Source organism: Pseudophryne corroboree, unplaced genomic scaffold, assembly GCF_028390025.1.
Source record: "Pseudophryne corroboree isolate aPseCor3 unplaced genomic scaffold, aPseCor3.hap2 scaffold_822, whole genome shotgun sequence".
Lineage (NCBI taxonomy): Eukaryota > Metazoa > Chordata > Amphibia > Anura > Myobatrachidae > Pseudophryne > Pseudophryne corroboree.
Genome location: NW_026970401.1, coordinates 127,027 through 140,927, shown reverse-complemented (window position 1 = coordinate 140,927; position 13,901 = coordinate 127,027). Strand labels below are relative to the sequence as shown.

General features: G+C 33.4%; 8 non-coding genes across 8 annotated transcripts; all 8 read right to left on the bottom strand.

The window, feature by feature from the left end:
• Positions 1–1,128: 1,128 nt before the first annotated feature.
• On the bottom strand, positions 1,129–1,202 carry TRNAI-AAU (transfer RNA isoleucine (anticodon AAU)). Its single transcript has one exon. It is a non-coding gene; the product is annotated as a tRNA-Ile (tRNA).
• A 1,587-nt stretch (positions 1,203–2,789) lies between these two features.
• On the bottom strand, positions 2,790–2,863 carry TRNAI-AAU (transfer RNA isoleucine (anticodon AAU)). The gene has a single exon. It is a non-coding gene; the product is annotated as a tRNA-Ile (tRNA).
• A 1,588-nt stretch (positions 2,864–4,451) lies between these two features.
• On the bottom strand, positions 4,452–4,525 carry TRNAI-AAU (transfer RNA isoleucine (anticodon AAU)). Its single transcript has one exon. It is a non-coding gene; the product is annotated as a tRNA-Ile (tRNA).
• Positions 4,526–6,113: 1,588 nt separating this feature from the next.
• Positions 6,114–6,187, bottom strand: TRNAI-AAU (transfer RNA isoleucine (anticodon AAU)). Its single transcript has one exon. It is a non-coding gene; the product is annotated as a tRNA-Ile (tRNA).
• A 1,588-nt stretch (positions 6,188–7,775) lies between these two features.
• TRNAI-AAU (transfer RNA isoleucine (anticodon AAU)) lies at positions 7,776–7,849 on the bottom strand. Its single transcript has one exon. It is a non-coding gene; the product is annotated as a tRNA-Ile (tRNA).
• Positions 7,850–9,437: 1,588 nt separating this feature from the next.
• Positions 9,438–9,511, bottom strand: TRNAI-AAU (transfer RNA isoleucine (anticodon AAU)). The gene has a single exon. It is a non-coding gene; the product is annotated as a tRNA-Ile (tRNA).
• A 1,588-nt stretch (positions 9,512–11,099) lies between these two features.
• TRNAI-AAU (transfer RNA isoleucine (anticodon AAU)) lies at positions 11,100–11,173 on the bottom strand. Its single transcript has one exon. It is a non-coding gene; the product is annotated as a tRNA-Ile (tRNA).
• A 1,590-nt stretch (positions 11,174–12,763) lies between these two features.
• TRNAI-UAU (transfer RNA isoleucine (anticodon UAU)) lies at positions 12,764–12,837 on the bottom strand. Its single transcript has one exon. It is a non-coding gene; the product is annotated as a tRNA-Ile (tRNA).
• Between the last annotated feature and the right edge of the window lie 1,064 nt (positions 12,838–13,901).

Genomic DNA, 13,901 nt, shown 5'->3' with positions numbered 1-13,901 from the left:
CCCATTTTGGAATGCAAAGCTTAAGAAAATACAAACTTCAATCCATAGGAAAGCACTTTTTATTCAGTCTACACTCTGTAATCATACTATAGCTTAATTTACAAATTGTGATGTCATTATCAGACTTAACTCACAAGAGACGTTCATCCTTGGTCTATAAAAAAGGCAGTCCTCTGTTATAAAGCTTGAAACAATTATAAGTGGCTGATATGCAAATATGGAAATACAGAAAAACTGTCAATTCAATGCTAGGATAACATAAGGGGTGATGCTCCAACTGAAATTGGTCCTAGGCATTTAGGTTTCTAGTATCTATCTTCTCCTTTAAAAAATAGGTTACTTTTTATATATTATCATTGGGTTTGGACAAATATTCTACATAATACCTATTGCATCCCTGAGCTTATTAGAAACTTGAAATAATATATATAAAGTATTGAATTTCTTTTCTTTGCATTTAAAAGATGAGCGCACTTCAGTAGATGCCATTGCTCAGGTGAGGGTTCCATGGTGTAATTGCTAGCACCCTGGACTTTGAATCTAGTAATCTGAGTTCATATCTCGTGGGAGCTAACATTGTTTATTTTCCTTTTGTTCAAAGCTCCATTTTCATTCAATGTATGAGTATTGCAAATCTTCATTTAAAATTCATATAAATTCCATCATCTTCAGTGGTGTCCTTTGTTTAAACTCATTTTAAACTTATCAAATCAGAAGTATGTCAAATATTTGGAAATAAGAAAAGATGCAATAAGAATGCAGAGATCCATTACTTGTGCTCTGGTCTTTAGAAATTCTCCATTTTTTTTTACTTCAGTGTGCACTAATGAGAGGGGAGCACATATCTTCTTCTTCTTCTAGTAACACCTAGTGCCCTCTATGTTTGAGCAGCAATATAATAACTGATTAATTTGCCCTTGCATATCTTAGTTATGTCATATTGCTTGATTTGAGACAAAAGTCACTGAGCCATGTAGAGAAAAATCTTCATCAGCCAAAGGATGACACTCCCACTGGCTTCTGATATGTATTTGAAAAGATTTTGTGATATATGTGTCTATGATGTTTTCAAGTATTCATGCACTCCACGATGAGCTTATTCCATTCTTGTCATTCAAGAAAAGCAAATGGCCCATACGGGGATCGAACCCATGACCTTGGCGTTATTAGCACCACGCTCTAACCAACTGAGCTAACAGGCCACAGATATTACTGCCAGCAAACACAAAACTGGCAAATGTACCTCAAAGCACAGATCATATTTTGTTTTTATAGCATTTCATTTTTCAAAAAAAAGCTTAAGCCATAGAGTCACTTGAAGCATGGGTATCATAAAAATGCTCCAGTTTCTTTCCACATTACAAAATAAAAATAAATATTAGATAGGATAATAACAAAGATTAAGGCATCTAGTAATAGTATAAAAATAGACAATTTAGACTAGGAGTAAATGCAAATCTAAGCAAAATCAATCTAAAAAATCTAATACACAATTTTTAATTGTAAATTTACAGATTGTTGAAAAAGATAATCCCAGGATGTAATCCATTATGTATTAAATTTAGTATGTTTTACCAAGTTGTGTATGAATAACTTTTAACACAAAAAAATATATATTGGGGAAGTAGCTTAATGTGCCCATTGGAAATAAAGAATGCTAGCCCATTTTGGAATGCAAAGCTTAAGAAAATACAAACTTCAATCCATAGGAAAGCACTTTTTATTCAGTCTACACTCTGTAATCATACTATAGCTTAATTTACAAATTGTGATGTCATTATCAGACTTAACTCACAAGAGACGTTCATCCTTGGTCTATAAAAAAGGCAGTCCTCTGTTATAAAGCTTGAAACAATTATAAGTGGCTGATATGCAAATATGGAAATACAGAAAAACTGTCAATTCAATGCTAGGATAACATAAGGGGTGATGCTCCAACTGAAATTGGTCCTAGGCATTTAGGTTTCTAGTATCTATCTTCTCCTTTAAAAAATAGGTTACTTTTTATATATTATCATTGGGTTTGGACAAATATTCTACATAATACCTATTGCATCCCTGAGCTTATTAGAAACTTGAAATAATATATATAAAGTATTGAATTTCTTTTCTTTGCATTTAAAAGATGAGCGCACTTCAGTAGATGCCATTGCTCAGGTGAGGGTTCCATGGTGTAATTGTTAGCACCCTGGACTTTGAATCTAGTAATCTGAGTTCATATCTCGTGGGAGCTAACATTGTTTATTTTCCTTTTGTTCAAAGCTCCATTTTCATTCAATGTATGAGTATTGCAAATCTTCATTTAAAATTCATATAAATTCCATCATCTTCAGTGGTGTCCTTTGTTTAAACTCATTTTTAAACTTATAAAATCAGAAGTATGTCAAATATTTGGAAATAAGAAAAGATGCAATAAGAATGCAGAGATCCATTACTTGTGCTCTGGTCTTTAGAAATTCTCCATTTTTTTTACTTCAGTGTGCACTAATGAGAGGGGAGCACATATCTTCTTCTTCTTCTAGTAACACCTAGTGCCCTCTATGTTTGAGCAGCAATATAATAACTGATTAATTTGCCCTTGCATATCTTAGTTATGTCATATTGCTTGATTTGAGACAAAAGTCACTGAGCCATGTAGAGAAAAATCTTCATCAGCCAAAGGATGACACTCCCACTGGCTTCTGATATGTATTTGAAAAGATTTTGTGATATATGTGTCTATGATGTTTTCAAGTATTCATGCACTCCACGATGAGCTTATTCCATTCTTGTCCTTCAAGAAAAGCAAATGGCCCATACGGGGATCGAACCCGTGACCTTGGCGTTATTAGCACCACGCTCTAACCAACTGAGCTAACAGGCCACAGATATTACTGCCAGCAAACACAAAACTGGCAAATGTACCTCAAAGCACAGATCATATTTTGTTTTTATAGCATTTCATTTTTCAAAAAAAAGCTTAAGCCATAGAGTCACTTGAAGCATGGGTATCATAAAAATGCTCCAGTTTCTTTTCACATTACAAAATAAAAATAAATATTAGATAGGATAATAACAAAGATTAAGGCATCTAGTAATAGTATAAAAATAGACAATTTAGACTAGGAGTAAATGCAAATCTAAGCAAAATCAATCTAAAAAATCTAATACACAATTTTTAATTGTAAATTTACAGATTGTTGAAAAAGATAATCCCAGGATGTAATCCATTATGTATTAAATTTAGTATGTTTTACCAAGTTGTGTATGAATAACTTTTAACACAAAAAAATATATATTGGGGAAGTATCTTAATGTGCCCATTGGAAATAAAGAATGCTAGCCCATTTTGGAATGCAAAGCTTAAGAAAATACAAACTTCAATCCATAGGAAAGCACTTTTTATTCAGTCTACACTCTGTAATCATACTATAGCTTAATTTACAAATTGTGATGTCATTATCAGACTTAACTCACAAGAGACGTTCATCCTTGGTCTATAAAAAAGGCAGTCCTCTGTTATAAAGCTTGAAACAATTATAAGTGGCTGATATGCAAATATGGAAATACAGAAAAACTGTCAATTCAATGCTAGGATAACATAAGGGGTGATGCTCCAACTGAAATTGGTCCTAGGCATTTAGGTTTTTAGTATCTATCTTCTCCTTTAAAAAATAGGTTACTTTTTATATATTATCATTGGGTTTGGACAAATATTCTACATAATACCTATTGCATCCCTGAGCTTATTAGAAACTTGAAATAATATATATAAAGTATTGAATTTCTTTTCTTTGCATTTAAAAGATGAGCGCACTTCAGTAGATGCTATTGCTCAGGTGAGGGTTCCATGGTGTAATTGTTAGCACCCTGGACTTTGAATCTAGTAATCTGAGTTCATATCTCGTGGGAGCTAACATTGTTTATTTTCCTTTTGTTCAAAGCTCCATTTTCATTCAATGTATGAGTATTGCAAATCTTCATTTAAAATTCATATAAATTCCATCATCTTCAGTGGTGTCCTTTGTTTAAACTCATTTTTAAACTTATAAAATCAGAAGTATGTCAAATATTTGGAAATAAGAAAAGATGCAATAAGATTGCAGAGATCCATTACTTGTGCTCTGGTCTTTAGAAATTCTCCATTTTTTTTTACTTCAGTGTGCACTAATGAGAGGGGAGCACATATCTTCTTCTTCTTCTAGTAACACCTAGTGCCCTCTATGTTTGAGCAGCAATATAATAACTGATTAATTTGCCCTTGCATATCTTAGTTATGTCATATTGCTTGATTTGAGACAAAAGTCACTGAGCCATGTAGAGAAAAATCTTCATCAGCCAAAGGATGACACTCCCACTGGCTTCTGATATGTATTTGAAAAGATTTTGTGATATATGTGTCTATGATGTTTTCAAGTATTCATGCACTCCACGATGAGTTTATTCCATTCTTGTCCTTCAAGAAAAGCAAATGGCCCATACGGGGATCGAACCCGTGACCTTGGCGTTATTAGCACCATGCTCTAACCAACTGAGCTAACCGGCCACAGATGTTACTGCAAGCAAACACAAAACTGGCAAATGTACCTCAAAGCACAGATCATATTTTGTTTTTATAGCATTTCATTTTTCAAAAAAAAGCTTAAGCCATAGAGTCACTTGAAGCATGGGTATCATAAAAATGCTCCAGTTTCTTTCCACATTACAAAATAAAAATAAATATTAGATAGGATAATAACAAAGATTAAGGCATCTACTAATAGTATAAAAATAGACAATTTAGACAAGGAGTATATGCAAATCTAAGCAAAATCAATCTAAAAAATCTAATACACAATTTTTAATTGTAAATTTACAGATTGTTGAAAAAGATAATCCCAGGATGTAATCCATTATGTATTAAATTTAGTATGTTTTACCAAGTTGTGTATGAATAACTTTTAACACAAAAAAATATTTATTGGGGAAGTAGCTTAATGTGCCCATTGGAAATAAAGAATGCTAGCCCATTTTGGAATGCAAAGCTTAAGAAAATACAAACTTCAATCCATAGGAAAGCACTTTTTATTCAGTCTACACTCTGTAATCATACTATAGCTTAATTTACAAATTGTGATGTCATTATCAGACTTAACTCACAAGAGACTTTCATCCTTGGTCTATAAAAAAGGCAGTCCTCTGTTATAAAGCTTGAAACAATTGTAAGTGGCTGATATGCAAATATGGAAATACAGAAAAACTGTCAATTCAATGCTAGGATAACATAAGGGGTGATGCTCCAACTGAAATTGGTCCTAGGCATTTAGGTTTCTAGTATCTATCTTCTCCTTTAAAAAATAGGTTACTTTTTATATATTATCATTGGGTTTGGACAAATATTCTACATAATACCTATTGCATCCCTGAGCTTATTAGAAACTTGAAATAATATATATAAAGTATTGAATTTCTTTTCTTTGCATTTAAAAGATGAGCGCACTTCAGTAGATGCCATTGCTCAGGTGAGGGTTCCATGGTGTAATTGTTAGCACCCTGGACTTTGAATCTAGTAATCTGAGTTCATATCTCGTGGGAGCTAACATTGTTTATTTTCCTTTTGTTCAAAGCTCCATTTTCATTCAATGTATGAGTATTGCAAATCTTCATTTAAAATTCATATAAATTCCATCATCTTCAGTGGTGTCCTTTGTTTAAACTCATTTTTAAACTTATCAAATCAGAAGTATGTCAAATATTTGGAAATAAGAAAAGATGCAATAAGAATGCAGAGATCCATTACTTGTGCTCTGGTCTTTAGAAATTCTCCATTTTTTTTTACTTCAGTGTGCACTAATGAGAGGGGAGCACATATCTTCTTCTTCTTCTAGTAACACCTAGTGCCCTCTATGTTTGAGCAGCAATATAATAACTGATTAATTTGCCCTTGCATATCTTAGTTATGTCATATTGCTTGATTTGAGACAAAAGTCACTGAGCCATGTAGAGAAAAATCTTCATCAGCCAAAGGATGACACTCCCACTGGCTTCTGATATGCATTTGAAAAGATTTTGTGATATATGTGTCTATGATGTTTTCAAGTATTCATGCACTCCACGATGAGCTTATTCCATTCTTGTCCTTCAAGAAAAGCAAATGGCCCATACGGGGATCGAACCCGTGACCTTGGCGTTATTAGCACCACGCTCTAACCAACTGAGCTAACAGGCCACAGATATTACTGCCAGCAAACACAAAACTGGCAAATGTACCTCAAAGCACAGATCATATTTTGTTTTTATAGCATTTCATTTTTCAAAAAAAAGCTTAAGCCATAGAGTCACTTGAAGCATGGGTATCATAAAAATGCTCCAGTTTCTTTCCACATTACAAAATAAAAATAAATATTAGATAGGATAATAACAAAGATTAAGGCATCTAGTAATAGTATAAAAATAGACAATTTAGACTAGGAGTAAATGCAAATCTAAGCAAAATCAATCTAAAAAATCTAATACACAATTTTTAATTGTAAATTTACAGATTGTTGAAAAAGATAATCCCAGGATGTAATCCATTATGTATTAAATTTAGTATGTTTTACCAAGTTGTGTATGAATAACTTTTAACACAAAAAAATATATATTGGGGAAGTAGCTTAATGTGCCCATTGGAAATAAAGAATGCTAGCCCATTTTGGAATGCAAAGCTTAAGAAAATACAAACTTCAATCCATAGGAAAGCACTTTTTATTCAGTCTACACTCTGTAATCATACTATAGCTTAATTTACAAATTGTGATGTCATTATCAGACTTAACTCACAAGAGACGTTCATCCTTGGTCTATAAAAAAGGCAGTCCTCTGTTATAAAGCTTGAAACAATTATAAGTGGCTGATATGCAAATATGGAAATACAGAAAAACTGTCAATTCAATGCTAGGATAACATAAGGGGTGATGCTCCAACTGAAATTGGTCCTAGGCATTTAGGTTTCTAGTATCTATCTTCTCCTTTAAAAAATAGGTTACTTTTTATATATTATCATTGGGTTTGGACAAATATTCTACATAATACCTATTGCATCCCTGAGCTTATTAGAAACTTGAAATAATATATATAAAGTATTGAATTTCTTTTCTTTGCATTTAAAAGATGAGCGCACTTCAGTAGATGCTATTGCTCAGGTGATTGTTCCATGGTGTAATTGTTAGCACCCTGGACTTTGAATCTAGTAATCTGAGTTCATATCTCGTGGGAGCTAACATTGTTTATTTTCCTTTTGTTCAAAGCTCCATTTTCATTCAATGTATGAGTATTGCAAATCTTCATTTAAAATTCATATAAATTCCATCATCTTCAGTGGTGTCCTTTGTTTAAACTCATTTTTAAACTTATAAAATCAGAAGTATGTCAAATATTTGGAAATAAGAAAAGATGCAATAAGAATGCAGAGATCCATTACTTGTGCTCTGGTCTTTAGAAATTCTCCATTTTTTTTTACTTCAGTGTGCACTAATGAGAGGGGAGCACATATCTTCTTCTTCTTCTAGTAACACCTAGTGCCCTCTATGTTTGAGCAGCAATATAATAACTGATTAATTTGCCCTTGCATATCTTAGTTATGCCATATTGCTTGATTTGAGACAAAAGTCACTGAGCCATGTAGAGAAAAATCTTCATCAGCCAAAGGATGACACTCCCACTGGCTTCTGATATGTATTTGAAAAGATTTTGTGATATATGTGTCTATGATGTTTTCAAGTATTCATGCACTCCAAGATGAGCTTATTCCATTCTTGTCCTTCAAGAAAAGCAAATGGCCCATACGGGGATCGAACCCGTGACCTTGGCGTTATTAGCACCATGCTCTAACCAACTGAACTAACCGGCCACAGATGTTACTGCAAGCAAACACAAAACTGGCAAATGTACCTCAAATCACAGATCATATTTTGTTTTTATAGCATTTCATTTTTCAAAAAAAAGCTTAAGCCATAGAGTCACTTGAAGCATGGGTATCATAAAAATGCTCCAGTTTCTTTCCACATTACAAAATAAAAATAAATATTAGATAGGATAATAACAAAGATTAAGGCATCTACTAATAGTATAAAAATAGACAATTTAGACAAGGAGTATATGCAAATCTAAGCAAAATCAATCTAAAAAATCTAATACACAATTTTTAATTGTAAATTTACAGATTGTTGAAAAAGATAATCCCAGGATGTAATCCATTATGTATTAAATTTAGTATGTTTTACCAAGTTGTGTATGAATAACTTTTTACACAAAAAAATATATATTGGGGAAGTAGCTTAATGTGCCCATTGGAAATAAAGAATGCTAGCCCATTTTGGAATGCAAAGCTTAAGAAAATACAAACTTCAATCCATAGGAAAGCACTTTTTATTCAGTCTACACTCTGTAATCATACTATAGCTTAATTTACAAATTGTGATGTCATTATCAGACTTAACTCACAAGAGACTTTCATCCTTGGTCTATAAAAAAGGCAGTCCTCTGTTATAAAGCTTGAAACAATTGTAAGTGGCTGATATGCAAATATGGAAATACAGAAAAACTGTCAATTCAATGCTAGGATAACATAAGGGGTGATGCTCCAACTGAAATTGGTCCTAGGCATTTAGGTTTCTAGTATCTATCTTCTCCTTTAAAAAAATAGGTTACTTTTTATATATTATCATTGGGTTTGGACAAATATTCTACATAATACCTATTGCATCCCTGAGCTTATTAGAAACTTGAAATAATATATATAAAGTATTGAATTTCTTTTCTTTCCATTTAAAGGATGAGCGCACTTCAGTAGATGCCATTGCTCAGGTGAGGGTTCCATGGTGTAATTGCTAGCACCCTGGACTTTGAATCTAGTAATCTGAGTTCATATCTCGTGGGAGCTAACATTGTTTATTTTCCTTTTGTTCAAAGCTCCATTTTCATTCAATGTATGAGTATTGCAAATCTTCATTTAAAATTCATATAAATTCCATCATCTTCAGTGGTGTCCTTTGTTTAAACTCATTTTTAAGCTTATCAAATCAGAAGTATGTCAAATATTTGGAAATAAGAAAAGATGCAATAAGAATGCAGAGATCCATTACTTGTGCTCTGGTCTTTAGAAATTCTCCATTTTTTTTACTTCAGTGTGCACTAATGAGAGGGGAGCACATATCTTCTTCTTCTTCTAGTAACACCTAGTGCCCTCTATGTTTGAGCAGCAATATAATAACTGATTAATTTGCCCTTGCATATCTTAGTTATGTCATATTGCTTGATTTGAGACAAAAGTCACTGAGCCATGTAGAGAAAAATCTTCATCAGCCAAAGGATGACACTCCCACTGGCTTCTGATATGTATTTGAAAAGATTTTGTGATATATGTGTCTATGATGTTTTCAAGTATTCATGCACTCCACGATGAGCTTATTCCATTCTTGTCCTTCAAGAAAAGCAAATGGACCATACGGGGATCGAACCCGTGACCTTGGCGTTATTAGCACCACGCTCTAACCAACTGAGCTAACAGGCCACAGATATTACTGCCAGCAAACACAAAACTGGCAAATGTACCTCAAAGCACAGATCATATTTTGTTTTTATAGCATTTCATTTTTCAAAAAAAAGCTTAAGCCATAGAGTCACTTGAAGCATGGGTATCATAAAAATGCTCCAGTTTCTTTCCACATTACAAAATAAAAATAAATATTAGATAGGATAATAACAAAGATTAAGGCATCTAGTAATAGTATAAAAATAGACAATTTAGACTAGGAGTAAATGCAAATCTAAGCAAAATCAATCTAAAAAATCTAATACACAATTTTTAATTGTAAATTTACAGATTGTTGAAAAAGATAATCCCAGGATGTAATCCATTATGTATTAAATTTAGTATGTTTTACCAAGTTGTGTATGAATAACTTTTAACACAAAAAAATATATATTGGGGAAGTATCTTAATGTGCCCATTGGAAATAAAGAATGCTAGCCCATTTTGGAATGCAAAGCTTAAGAAAATACAAACTTCAATCCATAGGAAAGCACTTTTTATTCAGTCTACACTCTGTAATCATACTATAGCTTAATTTACAAATTGTGATGTCATTATCAGACTTAACTCACAAGAGACGTTCATCCTTGGTCTATAAAAAAGGCAGTCCTCTGTTATAAAGCTTGAAACAATTATAAGTGGCTGATATGCAAATATGGAAATACAGAAAAACTGTCAATTCAATGCTAGGATAACATAAGGGGTGATGCTCCAACTGAAATTGGTCCTAGGCATTTAGGTTTCTAGTATCTATCTTCTCCTTTAAAAAATAGGTTACTTTTTATATATTATCATTGGGTTTGGACAAATATTCTACATAATACCTATTGCATCCCTGAGCTTATTAGAAACTTGAAATAATATATATAAAGTATTGAATTTCTTTTCTTTGCATTTAAAAGATGAGCGCACTTCAGTAGATGCTATTGCTCAGGTGATTGTTCCATGGTGTAATTGTTAGCACCCTGGACTTTGAATCTAGTAATCTGAGTTCATATCTCGTGGGAGCTAACATTGTTTATTTTCCTTTTGTTCAAAGCTCCATTTTCATTCAATGTATGAGTATTGCAAATCTTCATTTAAAATTCATATAAATTCCATCATCTTCAGTGGTGTCCTTTGTTTAAACTCATTTTTAAACTTATAAAATCAGAAGTATGTCAAATATTTGGAAATAAGAAAAGATGCAATAAGAATGCAGAGATCCATTACTTGTGCTCTGGTCTTTAGAAATTCTCCATTTTTTTTTACTTCAGTGTGCACTAATGAGAGGGGAGCACATATCTTCTTCTTCTTCTAGTAACACCTAGTGCCCTCTATGTTTGAGCAGCAATATAATAACTGATTAATTTGCCCTTGCATATCTTAGTTATGCCATATTGCTTGATTTGAGACAAAAGTCACTGAGCCATGTAGAGAAAAATCTTCATCAGCCAAAGGATGACACTCCCACTGGCTTCTGATATGTATTTGAAAAGATTTTGTGATATATGTGTCTATGATGTTTTCAAGTATTCATGCACTCCAAGATGAGCTTATTCCATTCTTGTCCTTCAAGAAAAGCAAATGGCCCATACGGGGATCGAACCCGTGACCTTGGCGTTATTAGCACCATGCTCTAACCAACTGAGCTAACCGGCCACAGATGTTACTGCAAGCAAACACAAAACTGGCAAATGTACCTCAAAGCACAGATCATATTTTGTTTTTATAGCATTTCATTTTTCAAAAAAAAGCTTAAGCCATAGAGTCACTTGAAGCATGGGTATCATAAAAATGCTCCAGTTTCTTTCCACATTACAAAATAAAAATAAATATTAGATAGGATAATAACAAAGATTAAGGCATCTACTAATAGTATAAAAATAGACAATTTAGACAAGGAGTATATGCAAATCTAAGCAAAATCAATCTAAAAAATCTAATACACAATTTTTAATTGTAAATTTACAGATTGTTGAAAAAGATAATCCCAGGATGTAATCCATTATGTATTAAATTTAGTATGTTTTACCAAGTTGTGTATGAATAACTTTTTACACAAAAAAAATATATATTGGGGAAGTAGCTTAATGTGCCCATTGGAAATAAAGAATGCTAGCCCATTTTGGAATGCAAAGCTTAAGAAAATACAAACTTCAATCCATAGGAAAGCACTTTTTATTCAGTCTACACTCTGTAATCATACTATAGCTTAATTTACAAATTGTGATGTCATTATCAGACTTAACTCACAAGAGACTTTCATCCTTGGTCTATAAAAAAGGCAGTCCTCTGTTATAAAGCTTGAAACAATTATAAGTGGCTGATATGCAAATATGGAAATACAGAAAAACTGTCAATTCAATGCTAGGATAACATAAGGGGTGATGCTCCAACTGAAATTGGTCCTAGGCATTTAGGTTTCTAGTATCTATCTTCTCCTTTAAAAAATAGGTTACTTTTTATATATTATCATTGGGTTTGGACAAATATTCTACATAATACCTATTGCATCCCTGAGCTTATTAGAAACTTGAAATAATATATATAAAGTATTGAATTTCTTTTCTTTGCATTTAAAAGATGAGCGCACTTCAGTAGATGCCATTGCTCAGGTGAGGGTTCCATGGTGTAATTGTTAGCACCCTGGACTTTGAATCTAGTAATCTGAGTTCATATCTCGTGGGAGCTAACATTGTTTATTTTCCTTTTGTTCAAAGCTCCATTTTCATTCAATGTATGAGTATTGCAAATCTTCATTTAAAATTCATATAAATTCCATCATCTTCAGTGGTGTCCTTTGTTTAAACTCATTTTTAAACTTATAAAATCAGAAGTATGTCAAATATTTGGAAATAAGAAAAGATGCAATAAGAATGCAGAGATCCATTACTTGTGCTCTGGTCTTTAGAAATTCTCCATTTTTTTTTTACTTCAGTGTGCACTAATGAGAGGGGAGCACATATCTTCTACTTCTTCTAGTAACACCTAGTGCCCTCTATGTTTGAGCAGCATTAAAATAACTGATTAATTTGCCCTTGCAGATCTTAGTTATGCCATATTACTTGATTTGAAACAAAAGTCACTGAGCCATGTAGAGAAAAATCTTCATCAGCCAAAGGATGACACTCCCACTGGCTTCTGATATGTATTTGAAGAGATTTTGTGATATATGTGTCTATGATGTTTTCAAGTATTCATGCACTCCACGATGAGCTTATTCCAATCTTGTCCATCAAGAAAAGCAAATAGCCCATACGTGGATCGAACCCGTGACCTTGGCGTTATAAGCCCCACGCTCTAACCAACTGAGCTAACAGGCCACAGATATTACTGCCAGCAAACACAAAACTGGCAAATGTACCTCAAAGCACAGATCATATTTTGTTTTTATAGCATTTCATTTTTCAAAAAAAAAGCTTAAGCCATAGAGTCACTTGAAGCATGGGTATCATAAAAATGCTCCAGTTTCTTTCCACATTACAAAATAAAAATAAATATTAGATAGGATAATAACAAATGTATTTATTTATTATTTTATTTATTAGCAGTTTCTTATATAGCGCAGCATATTCCGTTGCGCTTTACAATTAGAACAACAATTATAGAACAAAACTGGGCAAAGACAGACAGACAGACAGAGGTAGGAAGGCCCTGCTCGCAAGCTTACAATCTATAGGGAAATAGGCATTGATACACAAGGATAGATGCTACCTGTCACATAATGGTTCCCCAGGTTGCTAGGTTCTTAATGGGTTGTATATGATATGATCACCCAGCAATGTTGGAAGACAAAATGTGAGTTTATGTGGACTGTACAGAGGGGATGTAACTTGATAGGGAAGCTGTGAAGGTTATGTGTGTGGGTCTGAAATTTGGTAGGCTTGTCTGAAGAGATGAGTTTTCAGAGAACGTTTAAAGGTTTGGAGACTAGAGGAGAGTCTTATTGTGCGTGGGAGTGCATTCCACAGAGTGGGTGAAGCCCGGGTAAAGTCCTGTAATTTTGAGTGGGAACAGGTAATACATGTGGATGAGAGACGCAGATCTTGTGCAGAGCGGAGAGGTCTGGTAGGGAGATATTTTGAGATGAGTGAGGAGATGTATGATGGTGCAGTTTGGTTAATAGCCTTGTATGTAAGTAAAAGTATTTTATATTTGACACGGTAGAATACCGGTAACCAATGGAGGGACTGACAGAGCGGATCAGCAGATGAAGAACGTCTGGCGAGGAAGATTAGCCTCGCAGCTGCATTTAAAATGGATTGAAGTGGTGATAGCCTATGTTTGGGAAGACCAGTAAGGAGACTATTACAATAATCAATGCGGGAGATGATGAGTGCATGGATTAGAGTTTTTGCAGTGTCTTGTGTAAGATAAGGGCGTATTT